Source organism: Setaria viridis, chromosome 6, assembly GCF_005286985.2.
Source record: "Setaria viridis chromosome 6, Setaria_viridis_v4.0, whole genome shotgun sequence".
Lineage (NCBI taxonomy): Eukaryota > Viridiplantae > Streptophyta > Magnoliopsida > Poales > Poaceae > Setaria > Setaria viridis.
Genome location: NC_048268.2, coordinates 24,411,796 through 24,429,884, shown reverse-complemented (window position 1 = coordinate 24,429,884; position 18,089 = coordinate 24,411,796). Strand labels below are relative to the sequence as shown.

General features: G+C 44.3%; 1 pseudogene; it reads right to left on the bottom strand.

The window, feature by feature from the left end:
• Positions 1 to 3,346: 3,346 nt before the first annotated feature.
• Positions 3,347 to 17,839, bottom strand: LOC140223220 (uncharacterized; annotated as a pseudogene).
• Positions 17,840 to 18,089: the final 250 nt, after the last annotated feature.

The following is an 18,089-nucleotide window of genomic DNA, read 5'->3' as shown; positions in this document are numbered from 1 at the left end:
TAGTTGTAACAGAAGAGAAACAACCAACTCTAATAACTCGCGAGTGACAGGAAATCACTCGACTTTTACCGAGTCCTATTTTAAGCATTGCCACTACTCGAACCCAACAGACTAGTGTTCAGATCAAGGGAACTAAGTCATGCATCTATGGTTGCAAACAACTCCTATACGTAAATGCACAAATATGATGAAGGAAGGCATGTGCAAGTTTGGAAGGATGGGTTCATGCTCCGGGGCTTACCTTCAAGCGAGGAGGAAGGGAACGAGTCTTCTGCTAGGGCGGCTTCGGCTTCTGGAAGCGGTAGCTCAGCTACAGCTCCGTCCTCTGGCGCCGAGTACAGCTCGTAGACGCCGTCAGCGAGATGCAACTCTACACGAATGCAATGCAGGAGTTAGTGTTTTAGAAGGTTAATTCAATAGCAACACTTGCAAGTTTTAGCCCATAAACTTGTAGCAAAAGCTACGGAAAAAGTGTGGAGGTTCAAGCTTCAGTGGATAAAGGACAAGACTAAGGGTCGGGTTGGAAGAAACTCATGATCTGACCCTTAGACTAGAGGAATAGCTGTGCTGGGGGTCATCAGACTTAACGCAGAGAAGTCCCCAATTTTTACACATATACCCTCGGGTCAAGAAAAAAGATACAGCCGAGTCCTCGGGCGAGGCGGAAAAAGGGTCGGCGAAACAGATAGGGTCGGGCGAGACGGAGAAAGGGGTCGGACGAACGGACAGGGTCGGGCAAGGCGGAAAAGGGGTCGGGCGGACAGACAGGGTCGGGCGAGGTGGAAAAGGGGTCAGGCGGACAGACAGGGTCGGGTGAGGCGGAAAAGAGGTTGGGCGGATAGACAGGGTCAGGCGAGGTGGAAAAGGGGTCGGTAACTTACCTTTGGTTTAAAGGTGAAGCTTGGGATCGGGAAGGAGCGGACTTGGGCAGCGGCGATGTCCGGCGGTACTCCGGCGGCGGCGGTGCTTCTTGTGGACAACAAGCAAGCTCTAGCACAGCACGGAGGAGCAAGCGGCTGGGTGGATTGGGAAAGGCGGGTGTTGAGCGGAGAGGAGAGTTCCTCAGGAACTTAGGTGGCAGCGCTTGAGCACGAAACAGAGGAACGGCGGTAAGACAATGATGGCGAAGGGGACTCCGGTGGGACTCTGGCATTCCCTTTTATAGCTGCGCGGAAGAGAGAGGGTTGGAGCAGCACGAAGATCGGGAAGAAAAGAGGGAGTGCGCTGCCATGGTGGCGATTGAGCAACGAGGGGCGGCAGAGCAGGACTTCGGGGATGACACCTTCGGCCATTGGGCACTGGAGACAAGGCGGCGCAGGCGCGGTTTTGCCAGTGGTTGCGGTTTGGCGGAGGCGAGCGTCGTCATGCGGCGGATCTGATGGGTGTGACAGGGGGAACGGCGCTGCGAGCGAGGTTGCACAGGTGATAAGACAGACGGGCTACGGCTGCGCGGGCGAGCACGAAGCAGCGGCTGTCGGGGCGCAGTTCTGGGAAGGCGGAAAAGGAGCTGTTGCGGCCGGGGTCGGGGTTGGCGAAGGAGGAATCGTCGCGTAGCGCATCTGGGGCGGCGCGACTGGGGAGAGGCGGCGGAAAAGCCGGGAGGCATCGGGCCTTGCAGCCGGGGGTCCGGCGAGGTGATGATGGGCGCGAGCTGCGAGGCGCTGCAGAAAGGGTTGCAGAGGGGCTTCCATTGCGATTGGGGAAGAGGGTGCAGGAATCCATCCGGTCGCGGCCGGCGACGGGGCGGAGCGGCGGGGGTCGGAGGAGTTGAGCCACGCGGTGGGGAAACTCTGGAGTGGGCATGCTACTCGAGTGCGTCTGCACCGGGAGATCGGGGAAAAGATTTGCGGGTCCACCGGTCAGTCTCGGTTTGTCCTCTGCTCAGATTGAAGGGAGACACTGTTGGGAGACTTCGAAGGATCCGGCGGGGTGGGTTAGGGGTCGGCAGGGGTCGGAGCTGGGAACCGGCGGAGAGGGGTCGGGACCGGAATTGGAGATTGAGCACTTAAACTCGGGGAAGCTGAGATAGGGGGATCAGGGACTCGGATTAAGACTAACTTGAAAGATTTGGGGTCGGTCGTTACATCCCTGCCCGGCCTTATATACCCGGGAGGGCAGGGTTACAAGTCTGAGTCCTAGTCGGGTACTATTACAGAGTTCTACTCGGTATTGGTCCGAGTAGTTTTCCATAAACATATAATACTAGTTCGAGAAGGATACACCTATCCTTGTTCTGATCTTGTCCGAGTACGTCCCTTAGTGGGCCGTCCAAGGCCTACTCGTGGGCCTGGGGAGCATGCCCGACAAGCGGCGCCCTGGGCTCATAGCAGGTTGGTGTGGGAGTAGGCATGCGGCCTTGCCACGGGGGAGCGGGACGCCGAGCTCGAAGCGTCGCAGCGGATCGACGAGGAATCGCTACCACGGTTGAGCGGATAAGGATGACGACGGAAGAGATAAGGCCCTGTAAAAATATGCGGTGAAAAAAGAAAAAATGTGTTGAAAAAAAAGGAAAACATAAAGGAAAAAGTCCATTTTATTTCCCCACCTATTTACTTTGTCTGTCCCACCCCTAACCCAAATATCGGCTCAATTAATCCTTCAATACCGGCTTAAATCAACCCCTAAGCAGGATTTGTTCCCGGATTTGCCTACGTGGCATGGTTTGACAAGTCAACATGTGTTTGGAGGTGTGACGTGGACTGTATAGTCAGAGCCGAGCCGATGCATATCGACATACGAGTGTAGCCGAGCCGATGCACGCGCAGCCCCCCGCGCCGCAACTGTTTCTGTGTCCCGCGCAGCGCGCGCGTAATCCGCTGCCTGTGGCAACGCTCTCGGGGCCACGTTGTGTCGCACCAATTTTTCTACCTGACACGTGATCAAGTTAGGGGGTGTTTGGATCCTGGAGCTAAAGTTTAGTCCGTGTCACATCGGATATTCGGATGCTAATTAGGAGGACTAAACATGAGCTAATTACAAAACTAATTGCAGAACCCCTAGGTTAGATCGCGAGATGAATCTATTAAACCTAATTAATCTATCATTAGCGAATGTTTACTGTAGCATCATATTGTCAAATCATGGAGTAATTAGGCTTAATAGATTCGTCTCGCGATTTAGCCTAGGGGTTGTGAAATTGGTTTTATAATTAGCCTATGTTTAATACTCCTAATTAGTATTAAACATTCGATATGACAGGGCTAAAATTTAGCTCGGGGATCAAACATCCCCTTAGTGCTGCACCGTTCACAACCATCATACTCTGCAGTATGCACGGCATCAGAACCGGTCTGCAAGGAACATGACGCTGAATCCAAATAAGGCACAGGAGAACACACATGCTGCACTAGTATCCTGCTAATCTGCATGATTTGTTGTCAACATCAGACAAAGCAAAAAATGATGCAGCATAAAGGTTTTCCCATTGTGGCAACTGAATTGACGCTCGACATCAAACAGGACATCAATAGCATTTTATTCTTGCTGGAAAAATCTAACACAAAACAATAAAAATGATTCCAAGCAGGAAGACACAGGAACATGTTCCAAACAAAATGGCAGTCAACATTTTCAGCATACTTTTCCTTGTCCTGAACATTTGGCACATAAAGACAGGGAACAATTCATAGTTTTGAACAAAAACTACTGCACTTTGTGCATCGTCACATGAGACATCCATTCCAAATAACATGATATTATCACCAGGAACACACCTAATATGTACAGAAGTGAAAATTTTGATAAAATAACTGCAGGTTTCAGACTTCCAATTGACGTTTTCAGTTGATGCCTTCGTGTGAATGTGCTCCAGTCTACGGACAAATACAAGAAACAAGTTTGTTTGGTAATCCTGTCACTTAAAGATAACGCTAAGAATATGTTCACAATGAAAACCTTACTATCACCATACCTGGAAGATTGTACTCTCAGACGCTTTTCACTTGCAGCCACCCATTTAGTAGTTGCACTCTTTATTCTCTTAGTAACCTTGGCACAACATACACATCAAATTTATAGAGAAACCAGGCAATGGGCAAAAAATGAGCTAAAGAATTATACATAGTTAGTAATGCTCACCACTGAATTTGAACTTTCAGGAGCTTGAGATGCTATTTCAGCTTGCATCCTTTTCCTCATGACATTTTTCTTTCCTCTATCTGGATTTTTTTGACATTTCCTTGCATTGTGCTTTTCACTTCTACAAAGCCTACATTTCATCTTAATGCCAACCTTTGATAACTTTTTCTTTCCTAGGCTCAGATGGATCCCTTCTTCTCTCCTTTTTTAGCCTTCCTGGCATCCTCACATATCCACGAAGGTGTGGCCTTGGATGATCTGATATTGGCCACCTTGACGTACCCTCCATTGGTAACATGCAATGCTCATATATGTTGTTGTAGGCCTCAATGGTGTAACAGTCTGCTATATAGTCTTCTGGATTCTTGGACATAAGATGGAGTGCAAAAATCGCACGGCAACAAGGGATACCAGTTAGCTGCCATAACCTGCAGAGCATGTTCTCTATGTTGGAGATGCCCAAGAGGGCTTGGCCCAATTAGCAAGTGCTGGCCCAAGTAGCAAGCATTATATATATTGCTAATCACCGGCCACAACTTGATTAACCCTAGGGGGCTAATAAACCTGCCACACGCTAGGCTCCAGCTACCACAAGGCTCCTGCCGCACGCCTCCTGGTGCGCTGCCACCACCGCACGCCTTCTGGTGCGTCGCCACCGCACGCACCTGCAGTCTTCCCTCCCAGATCAAAGGTTGATCATGGGGATCTCCGAGTATGTGCCGTAGAGTGCTAGCACGTTCCGATTCATCGTCCCATCCTGTACGTGTGGACTGCCTTAGAGGTGTCGCTAGGTTGCGCACTTCATCAGATCGTACGACTACTTCCTCGTCGTCGATTGGATCGACTACTGGCACTTCATCAAGACTTCCGATATGACGCGCGACAAGCGAAGGTATAATCTATGATTATCTACTCGCAAGTGATCCTATTTATGCTGTTATATTTTTGTGTGCTAGCGAGTAGCATACCAAGTTTCTTAACAGTGGTACCAGGGCTGTGCTTGTGTTGTTTTTGATCTAGATTAATTTTTTTTGCATGGTTGGTTGTAGATCAGATCGTTTTGGCGAATAACGTTACGCGCGAATTGGACTGTTTTACTCCGTTCTTGCTTCCTCATTATGTGATCGGCTAACTAGTCATCTTTCTGACGGCGCGCAAGCGTCATGCGGCTGACCATGAGGTTGTGAGTTCATGTAGTGAAGCTGTCGGTACGCGGCGTGAACGATACGCGGCGTGAACGGCTATGTCGGCTAGAATGCCATGTCTGTTAGCTTGATGACAGCATACGAAAAATCTGTTCTATCCATTATCGGCTGAGGGGACCATATCGTGTTTAAAAAAAGTGGGGGGTGGACGCGTTGCATCATTCGTAGAAATTCCTAACTCGTTTTTGCAGAGAATGATGTGATGGTATGGTCTCAAAATCATGTGATGATCTGTATGTAATAAATTCGTGTGGCCTACATGTCACAAATTATTACAGTCGGGTTGAGACTGTTCATTTTCGGCCTGTGTGCCACTCCTGTGATGTAATTTATTATTTTAATTTAGCTACTAGTGTGTATTAGCTAAATTAGATTATGTAATTCATTGATACGAGTGAAGCGACTCGGCAACTGTCGTACCTTAGAGAAAGCGCCCAAGATGCGACGACGTCTCGACGTAGGCGTGTGGACTGGTGGTCGTCGACATGTGCTGATTTTTGTTGGACGAAGAAAAGCCATACTATCACAATAATTTAATTATCTGTGATGATTATTATTATGCACTGCCCTGTGATGAGCATGAAATTCCCTCACGAAAAATTAAGATTTTATGCCCTTCCAAGAGCTGCACCATTGGGGTCTTGTTAGTAGATGATGGGTCTGCCAAAGAAGGGTGTCATCTTCTACCTTGATCCATTGGGTGGTGTCGGACACCACGACATAGTGTTGGTCTGCTTGACAGAGCTATCAAGTCGGACTTGGGCTTTGGGGCATAAGTGTTGGGAGCCGAGACATATGATGTCACCCAACAAACGAGAGTCACGTTGGATGTGATTGGCAAGTTTTGCCTACCGTGTTCACTATGATGCTAGCGATGATGCCAAAGCTCACTAGTATCACAGTGAACGTTGGATCTTGTCCTGCTATGCAACGTCGGGGGGCGTTCGCATAACATAGCAAGAATTCTTTCATTAAAAGTGTTAATAAAAGAAGTGCTAACTGTTGCATGTCTTACTGTTGTAGAAAATGTCGAGTGCTTCAAACTTCAACCTGTGATCGATCCTAGGTAGAGAAAAGCTAAATAGAACAAATTTTGTTGATTGGAATCGAAACCCGAGAATTGTTCTCAGGCAAGATAAAAAAGAGTACATTCTCGATACACCTTACCCAGAAGAGACTCAGAATGTCGCGCACACTACTAGTGCATATCGTGCTTATGTGAAGCATATTGATGATGCAGTGGATGTGCAGTGCCTGATGCTTGGTTGCATGAACTCTGAGTTGCAGAAGCAATTTGAGAGCACTAACCCGTATGGTATGATCATGGGGTTACATGGCATGTTCGAAAACCAGGCGAGGGTTGACAGGTTTAATACCTCAAAAGCCCTATTTGGTTGCAAGCTTGCTGAAGGTGGTCCAGTCAGCCCTCATGTGATTAAGATGATTGGGTACATTGAGAGCTTGCAGAGACTGGGTTTTCCCTTCGATGACGATCTCACCACCGATGTGATACTGCAGTCCTTGCCTGCTAGCTTTGAACCATTCATCCTGAACTATCACATGAATGGTTTGAAGAAATCGCTGACTGAGTTGCATGGGATGCTTAAGACGGCAGAGGTAAGTCTTAGGAAGACTTGGTCATGTGATGACAGTCCAGAAGAGTAAGAAGTGTAAGTGCCCAGCGAAGGCTAAGAAACCTACCAAAAGTGGGACTTCTGGGCAGGCGTCCAAGGCCAAAGAAAAACAAAAGAAAGCTGGTGCCTTCCCTAACGATGCTTGCTTTCACTGTGGTGCAAAGGGGCATTGGTCAAGGAATTGCAAGAAGTACTTGGAAAATAAAAGGAAAAAAGGAGGTGCGACCTCCGCTCAAGGTATTAATGTTATTGAAATTAATCTTGTTATGCGTTCTAATAATGCATGGATATTTGATACTGGTGCAATGATTCACACTTGCAAATCATTGCAGGGGCTGAAAATAATTAGATGCTTTGCAAGAGATGAAGTTGATTTGTGCGTCGGGAATGGAGCAAAGGTTGTTGCGTTGGCCGTCGGCACTTATCCATTGTCATTGCCTTCTGGATTAGTGCTAGGACTCAATAATTGTTCTTTTGTTCCTGCATTGAATAAGAACATTATTTCCTTCTCATGTTTAGAGGATTATGGTTATGAATTCATAATAAAGAACAAGTATTGTTCCATTTTTATGAATGGCATGTACTATGGGAGATGTCCCATTGTGAATGGGCTTTATGTTCTTGATCTAGAAGATGCAGGAATCAATAGCATTAGTACCAAGAGAACTCGCATAGATAACTCAAATCCTACTTGTGGTATTGTCGTTTAGGCCATATAGGCGAGAAACTCATAGAGAGGCTCCATAAAGATGGTCTTCTCAATCCTTTCGATTTTGAATCAATTAAGACATGCGAGTCATGCTTACTTGGAAAAATGACTAAAACTCCCTTTGTTGGACAAAGCGAGAGAGCAAGCGAGTTATTAGGCCTAGTACATACAGATGTATGCGGTCCAATGAACTCAGTCGCAAGAGGTGGTTTTCAGTACTTTATTACCTTTAGTGATGACTTGAGTAGATATGGCTATATCTATTTGATGAGGAATAAGGCAGAATCCTTTGAAAAGTTCAAAAAAATTCCAAAATGAAGTACAAAATCGTACAAGCAAGACAATAAAATTCCTATGATCGGATCGTGGTGGAGAATATTTGAGCCATGAGTTTAGCAATCATCTGAAGAGTTGCGGAATTGTTCCACAACTGACTCCCCCAAGAACACTGCAGTGGAACGATGTGTTCGAGCGGAGGAACCGAACCTTGTTGGACATGGTGAGGTATATGATGAGTCAAGCTGATCTTCCATTGTATTTTTGGGGCTATGCACTAGAGACTGATGCGTTCATACTAACCGTGTACCCTCTAAATCTGTGGAGAAGACGCCATATGAGATATGGACTGGGAAGCATCCCAGTTTGTCGTTCTTGAAGATTTGGGGCTGTGAAGCCTACGTGAAGCGTTTGATGCCCACTAAACTCGAGCCTAGATCTGATAAATGTGTCTTTGTGAGGTATCCTAGGGAAACCAAAGGATACTATTTTTATAACCGTCAAGAGAATAAAGTGTTTGTTGCTCAAAACGCTGTCTTTCTTGAGAATGAGTTTCTCTTGAAAGAAATTAGTAGGAGCATGGTGCAACTTGAAGAAGTTCAAGAAACACCATAAAATGTTTCAATTCCCATTGATGAGGTGCAACATGATGAATCAGCGATGGTCGCTGACCAACATGATGAACCTCAACCACGAAGATCAATATGGGCACATCGCGTACCTGATAAGTACACGCTACTAATTACAGGGTAGCATGACATCCTATTGTTGGACAATGAGGAGCCTAAAACATACACAGAAGCATTGATGGGACCAGAGTTTGAGAGACGGCTTGATGCCATGCGATCCGAGATAGAGTCCATGAGAGAGAGAGAGAGAATCAGGTTTGGAACCTGGTTGATCCACCCGATGGCGTGAGAGCCATTGAGTGTAAATGGATTTTCAAGAAAAAGATAGACGCTGATGGAAAGGTTCACATCTATAAGGCACAACTGGTAGCGAATTTTTTTTATCAAATTCAATGTGTTGACTATGACGAGACATTTTCGCCCGTCGCCATGCTGAAGTCTATTCGGATCCTTCTAGCAATTGCCGCATATTATGACTATGAGATTTGGCAGTGAAAGCGGCTTTCCTTAATGGAAACCTAAGTGAGGATGTGTATATGGCACAACCTGAGGATGTGTAGACTTAGGAAGTCTATATACGGGCTAAAGCAAGCATCCCAGAGCTGGAATCTTCATTTTGATGAGGTAGTCAAATCGTTTGGCTTATCTAAGAATAAAGAAGAGGCATGTGTTTACAAGAAAGCTAGTGGGAGCGCACTCGTGTTTCTAATCTTGTATGTGGATGACATACTATTAATTGGGAATGACATTCCGCTTATGGAGGATGTCAAGACTTCATTGAGAAAGAGTTTCTCTATCAAGGACCTTGGAGAAGCAGCCTACATACTAGGCATAAAGATCTATAGAGATAGGTCTAAACACTTAATTGGATTAAGCTAGAGCATGTACCTTGACAAGGTGTTGGATAGGTTCAACATGAATGATTCGAAGAAAGGATTCATACCTATGTCAAATGGTGTAACCTTGAGCAATACTCAGTGTGCGTCATCGCCTGATGAGCAAGAAAGGTTGAGTCGGGTGCCATACGCTTCGGCTAATGGCTCGATCATGTATGCCATGTTGTGCACGCACCCAAACATTTCGTATGCTCTAAGTGTTACGAGCAGGTACCAATCCAACCCGGGTGATGGTGACTGGGTTGCAGTCAAAAATATCCTTAAGTACTTCCGAAGAACTAAGGATATGTTCCTAGTCTATGGAGGTTTGGAGGAGCTCGTTGTAAATGGTTACACCACTAGCTTCCAAACTGACCAGGACAATAGCAAATCTCAATCTGGATATATCTTCTACCTCAATGGTGGGGCAGTAAGTTGGAAAAGTTCCAAGCAAGAGACAGTTGTAGATTTGACAACAGAAGCCGAGTATATTGCAGCTTCGGAAGCTGCAAAGGAAGCTGTATGGATCAGAAAATTTATTTCTGAGTTGGGCGTGGTCCCTAGTTGCTCCAGTCCGATAGACCTCTATTGTGACAATAGTGGTGCTATCGCACAGGTAAAGGAGCCTAGGTCACACCAGAAGTCCAAACATATACTACGACGATATCACCTGATTCGAGAAATCATCAATTGAGGACATGTGAAGATATGCAAGATGCACACCGACCTGAACATTGCAGATCCGTTGACTAAGCCACTCCCACAAGCAAAGCATGAGATGCATATGAAGTCAATGGGCATGAGATGTTGGCATAACTGACTAGCACTAGTGGGAGGCTTATGATGATGTATTCCATAAAGGTAGTGATAAGATGATGATATCATGTCAATGTTTGTAATCTGCATTTTTCAGTGATATGTTCCATGACATTGTCATTATATGTGATTAGCGAATACGTGATTCGTTAGTGAAACTCCATGATACAATATTGACATTGTACTAAAAATGATCCCTAGCTTCCATTCGTCATGCAGGATTGTGACATAGAGATAAGCTGGTACATGTGTTGGGTGGATGATCTTGTTTCACAAGTCATGGCAATATGGGATATTGCGCCAACAATGTAGGCACGTGTTAGGAACACGGTGCTGGATAGACCCACTACGAGACACCGTGAATACACTGCTATCGGTGAGTCTTGTAATGACACGCATATTAGTCCTCAAACTTGAGATCAGTGCAGAGTCCCAGATTGTGGAGCATCGCATTTTGGGGTTGCTAAACGCTATTCCATAACTGGGTAGTTATAAAAGCAGCTTTCGAATGTGGTTGAAACAAGTCATAGGGTGTACCGAGTCAAGAAGGAATCTGCCCCTCCCGTTTCAGGGAGAGACTCCTCTGGGCCCTCTCGATGTGATGAACTGAAAGTGGATGGCCATGCATCGACTAAAGGTTAGTTGATCAGAAAAGTTCTTCATTGAGCGAGAAATAGCTACGAATAAGTGTAGCACTTCACTCACCTTATACTTGGCTAGGTGTCGTGTGACAGAAGGATATAATATTGGCGAGTGTTACAGGTTATGAAGGATATGATCTTCGTGAACCTTCGGGAGTCAGTACGCCTTGCTAGAGGCCAATGCTAACTATTGATAGGAAATGGTTTTCGAGTCATGTCCGTTGGTTACATGAACCTACGGGGTCACACACTTAAGGGATTGGAACACATGGATACTTGCTTAATTAACTCTTGTGCAAGTGGGAGACTGTAGATGCCCAAGAGGGCCTAGCCCAATTAGCAAGCATTATATATATTGCTAATCACCAGCCACAACTTGATTAACCCTAGAGGGCTAGTAAACGTGCCGCACGCCTCTTGGTGCGTCGCCACCGCATGCACCTGCAGTCTTTCCTCCCGGATCAAAGGTTGATTGCGGGGATCTCCGAGTACATGCTGTGGAGTGCTAGCACGCTCCGATTCATCATCCCATCCTGTACGTGTGGACTGCTGTAGAGGTGTCGCTAGGTTGCGCACTTCGTCAGACCGTATGACTACTTCCTCGACGTCGATTGGATCGACTACTCGCACTTCATCAAGACTTCCGCTGCGACGCGCGACAAGCGAAGGTATAATCTATGATTATCTACTCGCAAGTGATCCTGTTTACACGGTTATATTTTTGTGTGCTAGCGAGTAGCATACCGCGTTTCCTAACACTCTAATCTACATGTACCTTATACCTCTTCTGTCCATGCTTTACCTCAAACCCGTCCTTTCCATTCTAGATTGACAAGCACTTACCGAAGTTTTATATATATTTTGTTTAATTTTCTGACTATGTTAGGGCAAATCCTTCTGGTCCAGCTTCTTGACTTCAATCTATTTTCTTGTATCCTGACTAAGGTCATGCACCTTAGGCCTTCAAACATAGTGATTATTGGATGAACCCTAATAGCAACAATCCAATTGATGAAACTCTCACATATGTTGTTGTCCACACTATCACAATTGCTACCAATAGACGCAATACTTTTTCTTGACTTCTTCCATACTAGGAAGAATGGAAGGCAGGGAGTGCAGCAACCGACGGTGCATATTATCATATAGAAATCCTAAACTAGGCTCTACTCCAATGGATTGGTTCTGTGCTCATCATGGCTTTAACACCTGTAGGTGTCTTTTGAGCTAGAAGAGCCTTACAGTAGTTGAACATCTCCCTATTGGAAACTTTAGCATAGCTCCAGAATGGTTTTTGAAACTTCTGATCTCTATACTTCTTCCTCCAATTTGCATAATGCCTTGTGCACATCCTATGTTCAACATGTGGCAGTAGCTCACCAATTGCATTTAGAAGACCCTTTTGTTGATCAAATATCACCACCCAGTCTTCTCCATTTGCAGCAATGTTCAGATCCTTTTGTAGCAGACCTATGAACCAGTACCAAGATGCTGAGGTTTCCTTCTCTACAACAGCGCATGCAATAGGATACATCTGACATTGGGATCCTCTGGAATACATGCTTTATGGTGATTTCAGGGTCCAAGGAAATAGCCACTGTACTACCAGGATTACTTCTTAGGATCTCCAATTGGTAATCAAATAGCTTGGGGTACTTTTCTTTGGCAGCATCATAAATTCTCTTCATTACAGTATATTTGGCTCTTTTGATCTTGGATAATGTAACATCTACTCCCATGTCAAGTAAGACTGTTTCCTTCGGATCCTGTAGCTTCTAAGAAGGGTTAGCCTTTATTAATGACTCATACTTATCAACAATTCTCCTAGCAATTACAAGCTTGTTATCTCTTCTTTGAGGGCATCTATGTTGAGGAATATATGTTTGGACTTGGAACCAGTCACACTTTGAGGTATATGCACCATAAATCCAAGGGCAACCAAACCATGAACACTTAGCTCTGATCCTCTTCTTTTCATCTTTGGAAAAGGCAATATGTTTCTTCATTGCAAGTGCATAATTAATCATAGCTTGTTTGAATTCTTCCCTTCCCCTAAAAGTCATGCCAATGGAGAAAACAGGTATTGTAGTAGTGTCATCAAACCTAGGGAACTTGCTCTTACTCCTACAACCACTGATCTCAGGCCCCTCATCATCATCATAAGAGGCTTCTTCACTTGAATCAAAATATGGTGTCTCATTGCCTACATCCAGATCATCAACAACGTGCAGTTTGGGAACTTGATGTCCAACCTGTACTAAGGCTTCACAGATATCCTCCTTCCCTTTGATCCCTTTGTTCACTATATTGGCATTTCTTCTATACTGCTTGGCCTCCTCATCTTCTGAATTTGCTAAGTCTTCAACCTCCCAAGAACTGGTACCACTGTATTCTGCGTGAATCTTTTTGTTACCAGCTTGCATCTTTCTACTAGTATCTACAAGTTTAGAAGGACTCAAAATAGCTATTGGAACAAAAAATAGCTTGATCATCTCCTTTTCCTTCTGAACCAGACTCTTCCTCCTCTTCTAGTTGATACTCTGAATCACTCTCATCCTCCTCTTCTTAATTTTCATGGATAACCTCTGCATATACATCTGCAACACCACCATCTGCACCATCTGATATGCACTGTAATATGTAGGAGCACTCTTTTTCATCCTTGAGAGGCCTCAAACCATTGACAAGCTCTTTCCCAGGAAACAACCAATGCAAAAAAGTGGAATCTTTATTGGTTATAATTATGCATAGTTTTAAATTATCAACAATCTCACACATTGAAACCTTTTCCCTCTCAATATATGACCAGGCTTCATCTCCACCATCAAATTCAATGGTGTCTCCAAGATGCACAAACTCTCCCCCCAAATGAAACCTCACCGGTAAGAAACCAAGATTATCCATCCAACCTGCAAACCAAAATTACAAAGCATCAATCACACATATTACTATTATGTGCTTGTGTGTGTATAATTAGTTAGTTTTATCAGCATGTTCTAGCAAGAAAAATCATAGACATTATGTACATTTTTTTGTGACACGAAGATTCTGACAATATATACTATTGAATCCTATTATCTTTTAGGAATATATAGATCAGATAGAACTAATGTGCTACACTAGCAGTCCCTTTTCTTTTTGCAGGTTATTATATGTAGTATATTAACACGAACATGAATCCTAGTATCTTTTGCAGGTATTTTCATAGAGTATATCATTCACGATGGCATCATACACATTTGTTTATGGCCCACAAGTCCTACAATATGGCTCCCATACTCTTCATTAGCCTACAGGAAAAATAATCATCTACCACCGATTAATTGAACCACCAATCCCATTCCCATATACAGGCACGCACACACAGAGGGGCAGATCGGCTTAAATCTATTAAACAATAATTGGGTTTTGTAACTGTTCCAACAGAAGAACAGTGCCAGATAATGACTGATTCCTCCACTTTCTACTACTAATGAACGAGCCATGAAAAGGATAAATCCGCGCAATGCAAGAAGAGGCCATCCATCGCACGGACAAACTGATCTCACGGAGAAATTGGTAGAAGATTCAAACCAATCTCTGGGAGAAATTGGTAGTCTAGGGTTCGGATTACTCACCTCGATCAATCTGCTCGTACTCCAGTGTCCACTGGCGCCGTTCCGATCATTCGATTCCTGCGGCGGCAAAGAGGGGCGGAAGAGCAAACTGCGCGATGTGGTGTGGAAGTCTTGGCGGCTCGCCTATTCTGGTGTCGCAGGAGATATGTGGCTCGGCTTAGTTTCGGTGGCTAGGCTGAATTTTAGTGGCTCGCTCTAGTAGTCTACGTCACATGGCTTAAGTAGGCCCAAACACACGTTGACTTGTCAAAACCATTCCACATAGGCAAATTCGGGGACAAATCTTGCTTAGGGGTTGATTTAAGCCGGTATCAATACGATGAGGGATTAAATTGAGCTGATATTTTGGTTAGGGGGTGGGACGGACAAAGTGAATAGGTGAGGGGAGTAAAATAGACTTTTTCCAAACATAAAAGGGTATCATATGCAAATAGAAAGAAAGCTTATATAATATATTCATTAATTTATTTAATAATCTTTTTATTCCATGTGAAATTGCATTATAAATTAAGAAAAAAATTTAAAACTCATTTGTACAAACAAGTCAAATATGTAAGGGTACATTGGACATTTAACATCTTACATCTATAAATGGAAAACAGGAGAAGCCATTCTGCCAAATATTTTTCAAGATGACTTTGGCTCCACTAGAGAAGCTCCTTTACCAGAGGAGCTACAACTAGAGTTGTTTTTGCCACGGTCGGAGCACTGCCAAACTAGCCATTAGTGTCTTCAAGCGAAGACACATTTTTTTAGTGGTTCACGGCAAAAGACACCATTTAACATTGTCTGCAGCCTATTTTCCCAAAAAGTAAAACAGCAGGAAAGGAAAACCAACGTGCACTCTCACTAGAGCCAGCTCAGCTCGGTCTAGCTCGCTAGACTTACGAGCTGATTCGACTTGGCTTGTCAATAAAACAAGAAGAAAAACATGCCTAAGATCATATCGTTAGTAGCATGAGCTAGCTCATTTGGCTCGCGAGCCACGCACGCAAGGCAAACATAGAATAGAACACAGAATCAAAGCAATTTGTATTTAGAAAATGTATTAAATTTCTAAATCTTTTCAAAAGAAACCACGGGGATCAATACACACGCGAACTCAAGGAACCGTAAGACCCTATAATTTAAGAAATTCTCATAAGTTCAAAAATCATTGAACCTAAAATCAAATTATGCATGTGTACCGTGTACCTACATTTTGGTACCATGGGAGATCCCATTGAAGGAGCATTCATGTGCTTGCGATGTTGGCAAATGTCAAGGAGTCGAATGGATCGGAGAAAGAGGAAAGTTTGTTAGGGTTTAGGATTTATGTCTATTGTTTCTATGGGTACGAGCAATGGAAGCTTTGTGCACCAATGAGCTAGGTCATGAATGTCTTCCATTCACATGATAATCAGAATCCTTTAGGTGTCTACCAACAGTAGGTTGGTTTGCATTTACTATCTTAGAAGGTCTAGCCTTCAGTTGCTTGCAAGTAGTTTAATCCCAATTTGTGACCATACTGCTCCCCCTCTTATTTACAATGGTGGTTGTAACAGGGAGTTGAGTGGTTTTACATAGTACCACCACTCTTTCTGGCACTACATAGGATCAATAAGATTTTATGACACCTCATAGTAAATGCATATGGCAGTTGATTCACAATTTGTTGCAAATCATTGAACCAAGAGGGTTCAGCTTTAGTATGGGATCTTGAGCCTGAAATGCTTAATGCATTCCGATAAATTTTGTAGCATTATTTATGGTACTTGAAATCTCCCCCTAATGCTTGGAAATGCTCAGGAATATAGCTAGCGTACGGGGCGTAAATAGATCCTCACAAAGAGGTTCTAAATACTTATTGATCAACGGAGAGTGAAATCTCACATATATCCCTAGTTTCCTGTGTGCCCATAGATGTACGCTATGGTGGTGAGATTGGGTTTTTTAGAAGAAAAAGACACCCAATGTACGCAAATGGGAAATACTTCATGGATTCCCACGTACTAAAAGTATAGGGGACTGATAAATGCAGTTAATCACAAGTCAGGAGCGTGTAAAACTACATGACTCAAACAAAGATGTTGGAAATGACAATTCATTAGTGATAGTCATGTGATGATCTTAAATGTCTGAATCATAGATCCATCATATGCATTGTGGATATAATCATGAATACCTAGGCAATACAATTGACATTGTAAGCACAAGAGGTAAATTCAGTAGTCTGGAGGCTAATGTGCTCAGGTGGAGCCATTATTAATGCATGGTTTTGTGTTGTCAGTAGGACACACTAGAAGTCATCATATAGATGCATTATAGAACCATGTAATGCCTGAAATGTCCATAAAATCTTTGTATTGGACCACACTTATTCTGTTGAAAGAGTTCAAGGAACTTAAGACATTGAGATCAGATTTTAAGATAAGAGGGACTTCAAATCTAGTTCCCAGTGTTACTTGTAGACTATCCATGCTATGGAAAAATCATGACCAATAGAATTGCCTATAATTTTTCACTTCATCCCAATGATAGAATGGCCAAGTTGATCATACCAAGTGTGGTATGCATCAACAGCTTGAAAAATTATATCAAATGCAACATGTTGCACGGGAAGATGTATGTAGAATACAACCCTAGAGAAATGTTTCTCTTTGACACATATGCCATATCCAGTACTATCATCTTGTGTTTCCACATGATAGAAACTTTTATGGATATCTCTATAATTTGGTAATCAGGATAAAACATCCTAGATGACTTTAGTACCATATGGAGCATGATAGTGGACTATCATTACATTGCATAGAGCGATTGTCAAAACATTTCCTCCTTTTTTTCAAAGGACTGTGAGAATATTTTATTTCCCTAGTATAGAGTTTGTGGTTTAGTTGGCCACAAGGCACATTTCTTCCTCAATTGGAAACATTCCTGTACATGTCTATATAGGACAAGAATTTAATGAAATTCTTATCGACTATACAGAGACATAGTATTGAACATCCAATACGAAGGTATGACATTCCAATACATATGGGTTTGTGTAGAGAAGTAGATGGACTTGAAGAAGGACACCCATATGGAGGAGGCGTTGGACTTCATCGTCAGCGTCACGGGGACGTGAGACTTGACGGAGACAGTGGCGTAGGGGTGGACGGCAGGCGGCAGCGCCGGGTACATGATGAAGTCACCGCCGCCGTTGCTGGGCGCGTCGCCAGCAGGAGGAGCTTGGGGTGCACCGCTAGAGGGGCCGCCGATGCCAGGTGGCGGCACAGATACACCACCATCGGCAGCAGGGGGCAGTCCAGGAGGCGGCACAAGATCAGCAGCAGGAGCAGTGGTGTCGTCGGACACAGAGGAGTCGGCGAAGGACATGGCACATGATAGGGGAGGAAGGGGGGCAGATAGGGAGGTGCAGCGGAGGGTGGGTGGCGGCAGCGTAGCAAGGGGGTGTCACCTAGGTTTGCGCGGATCAGGGGGGAAGAGCAGGGAGAGGAGAGGAGGTCCATGATCTAATCTCATGATACCATGTAGAGAAGTAGTTGGGAAACACCACACACCCTAATGAGGGAGGGTGACCTCTATATGTATATGGCCAATATGGCTTGGAGTACAAGGAATACAT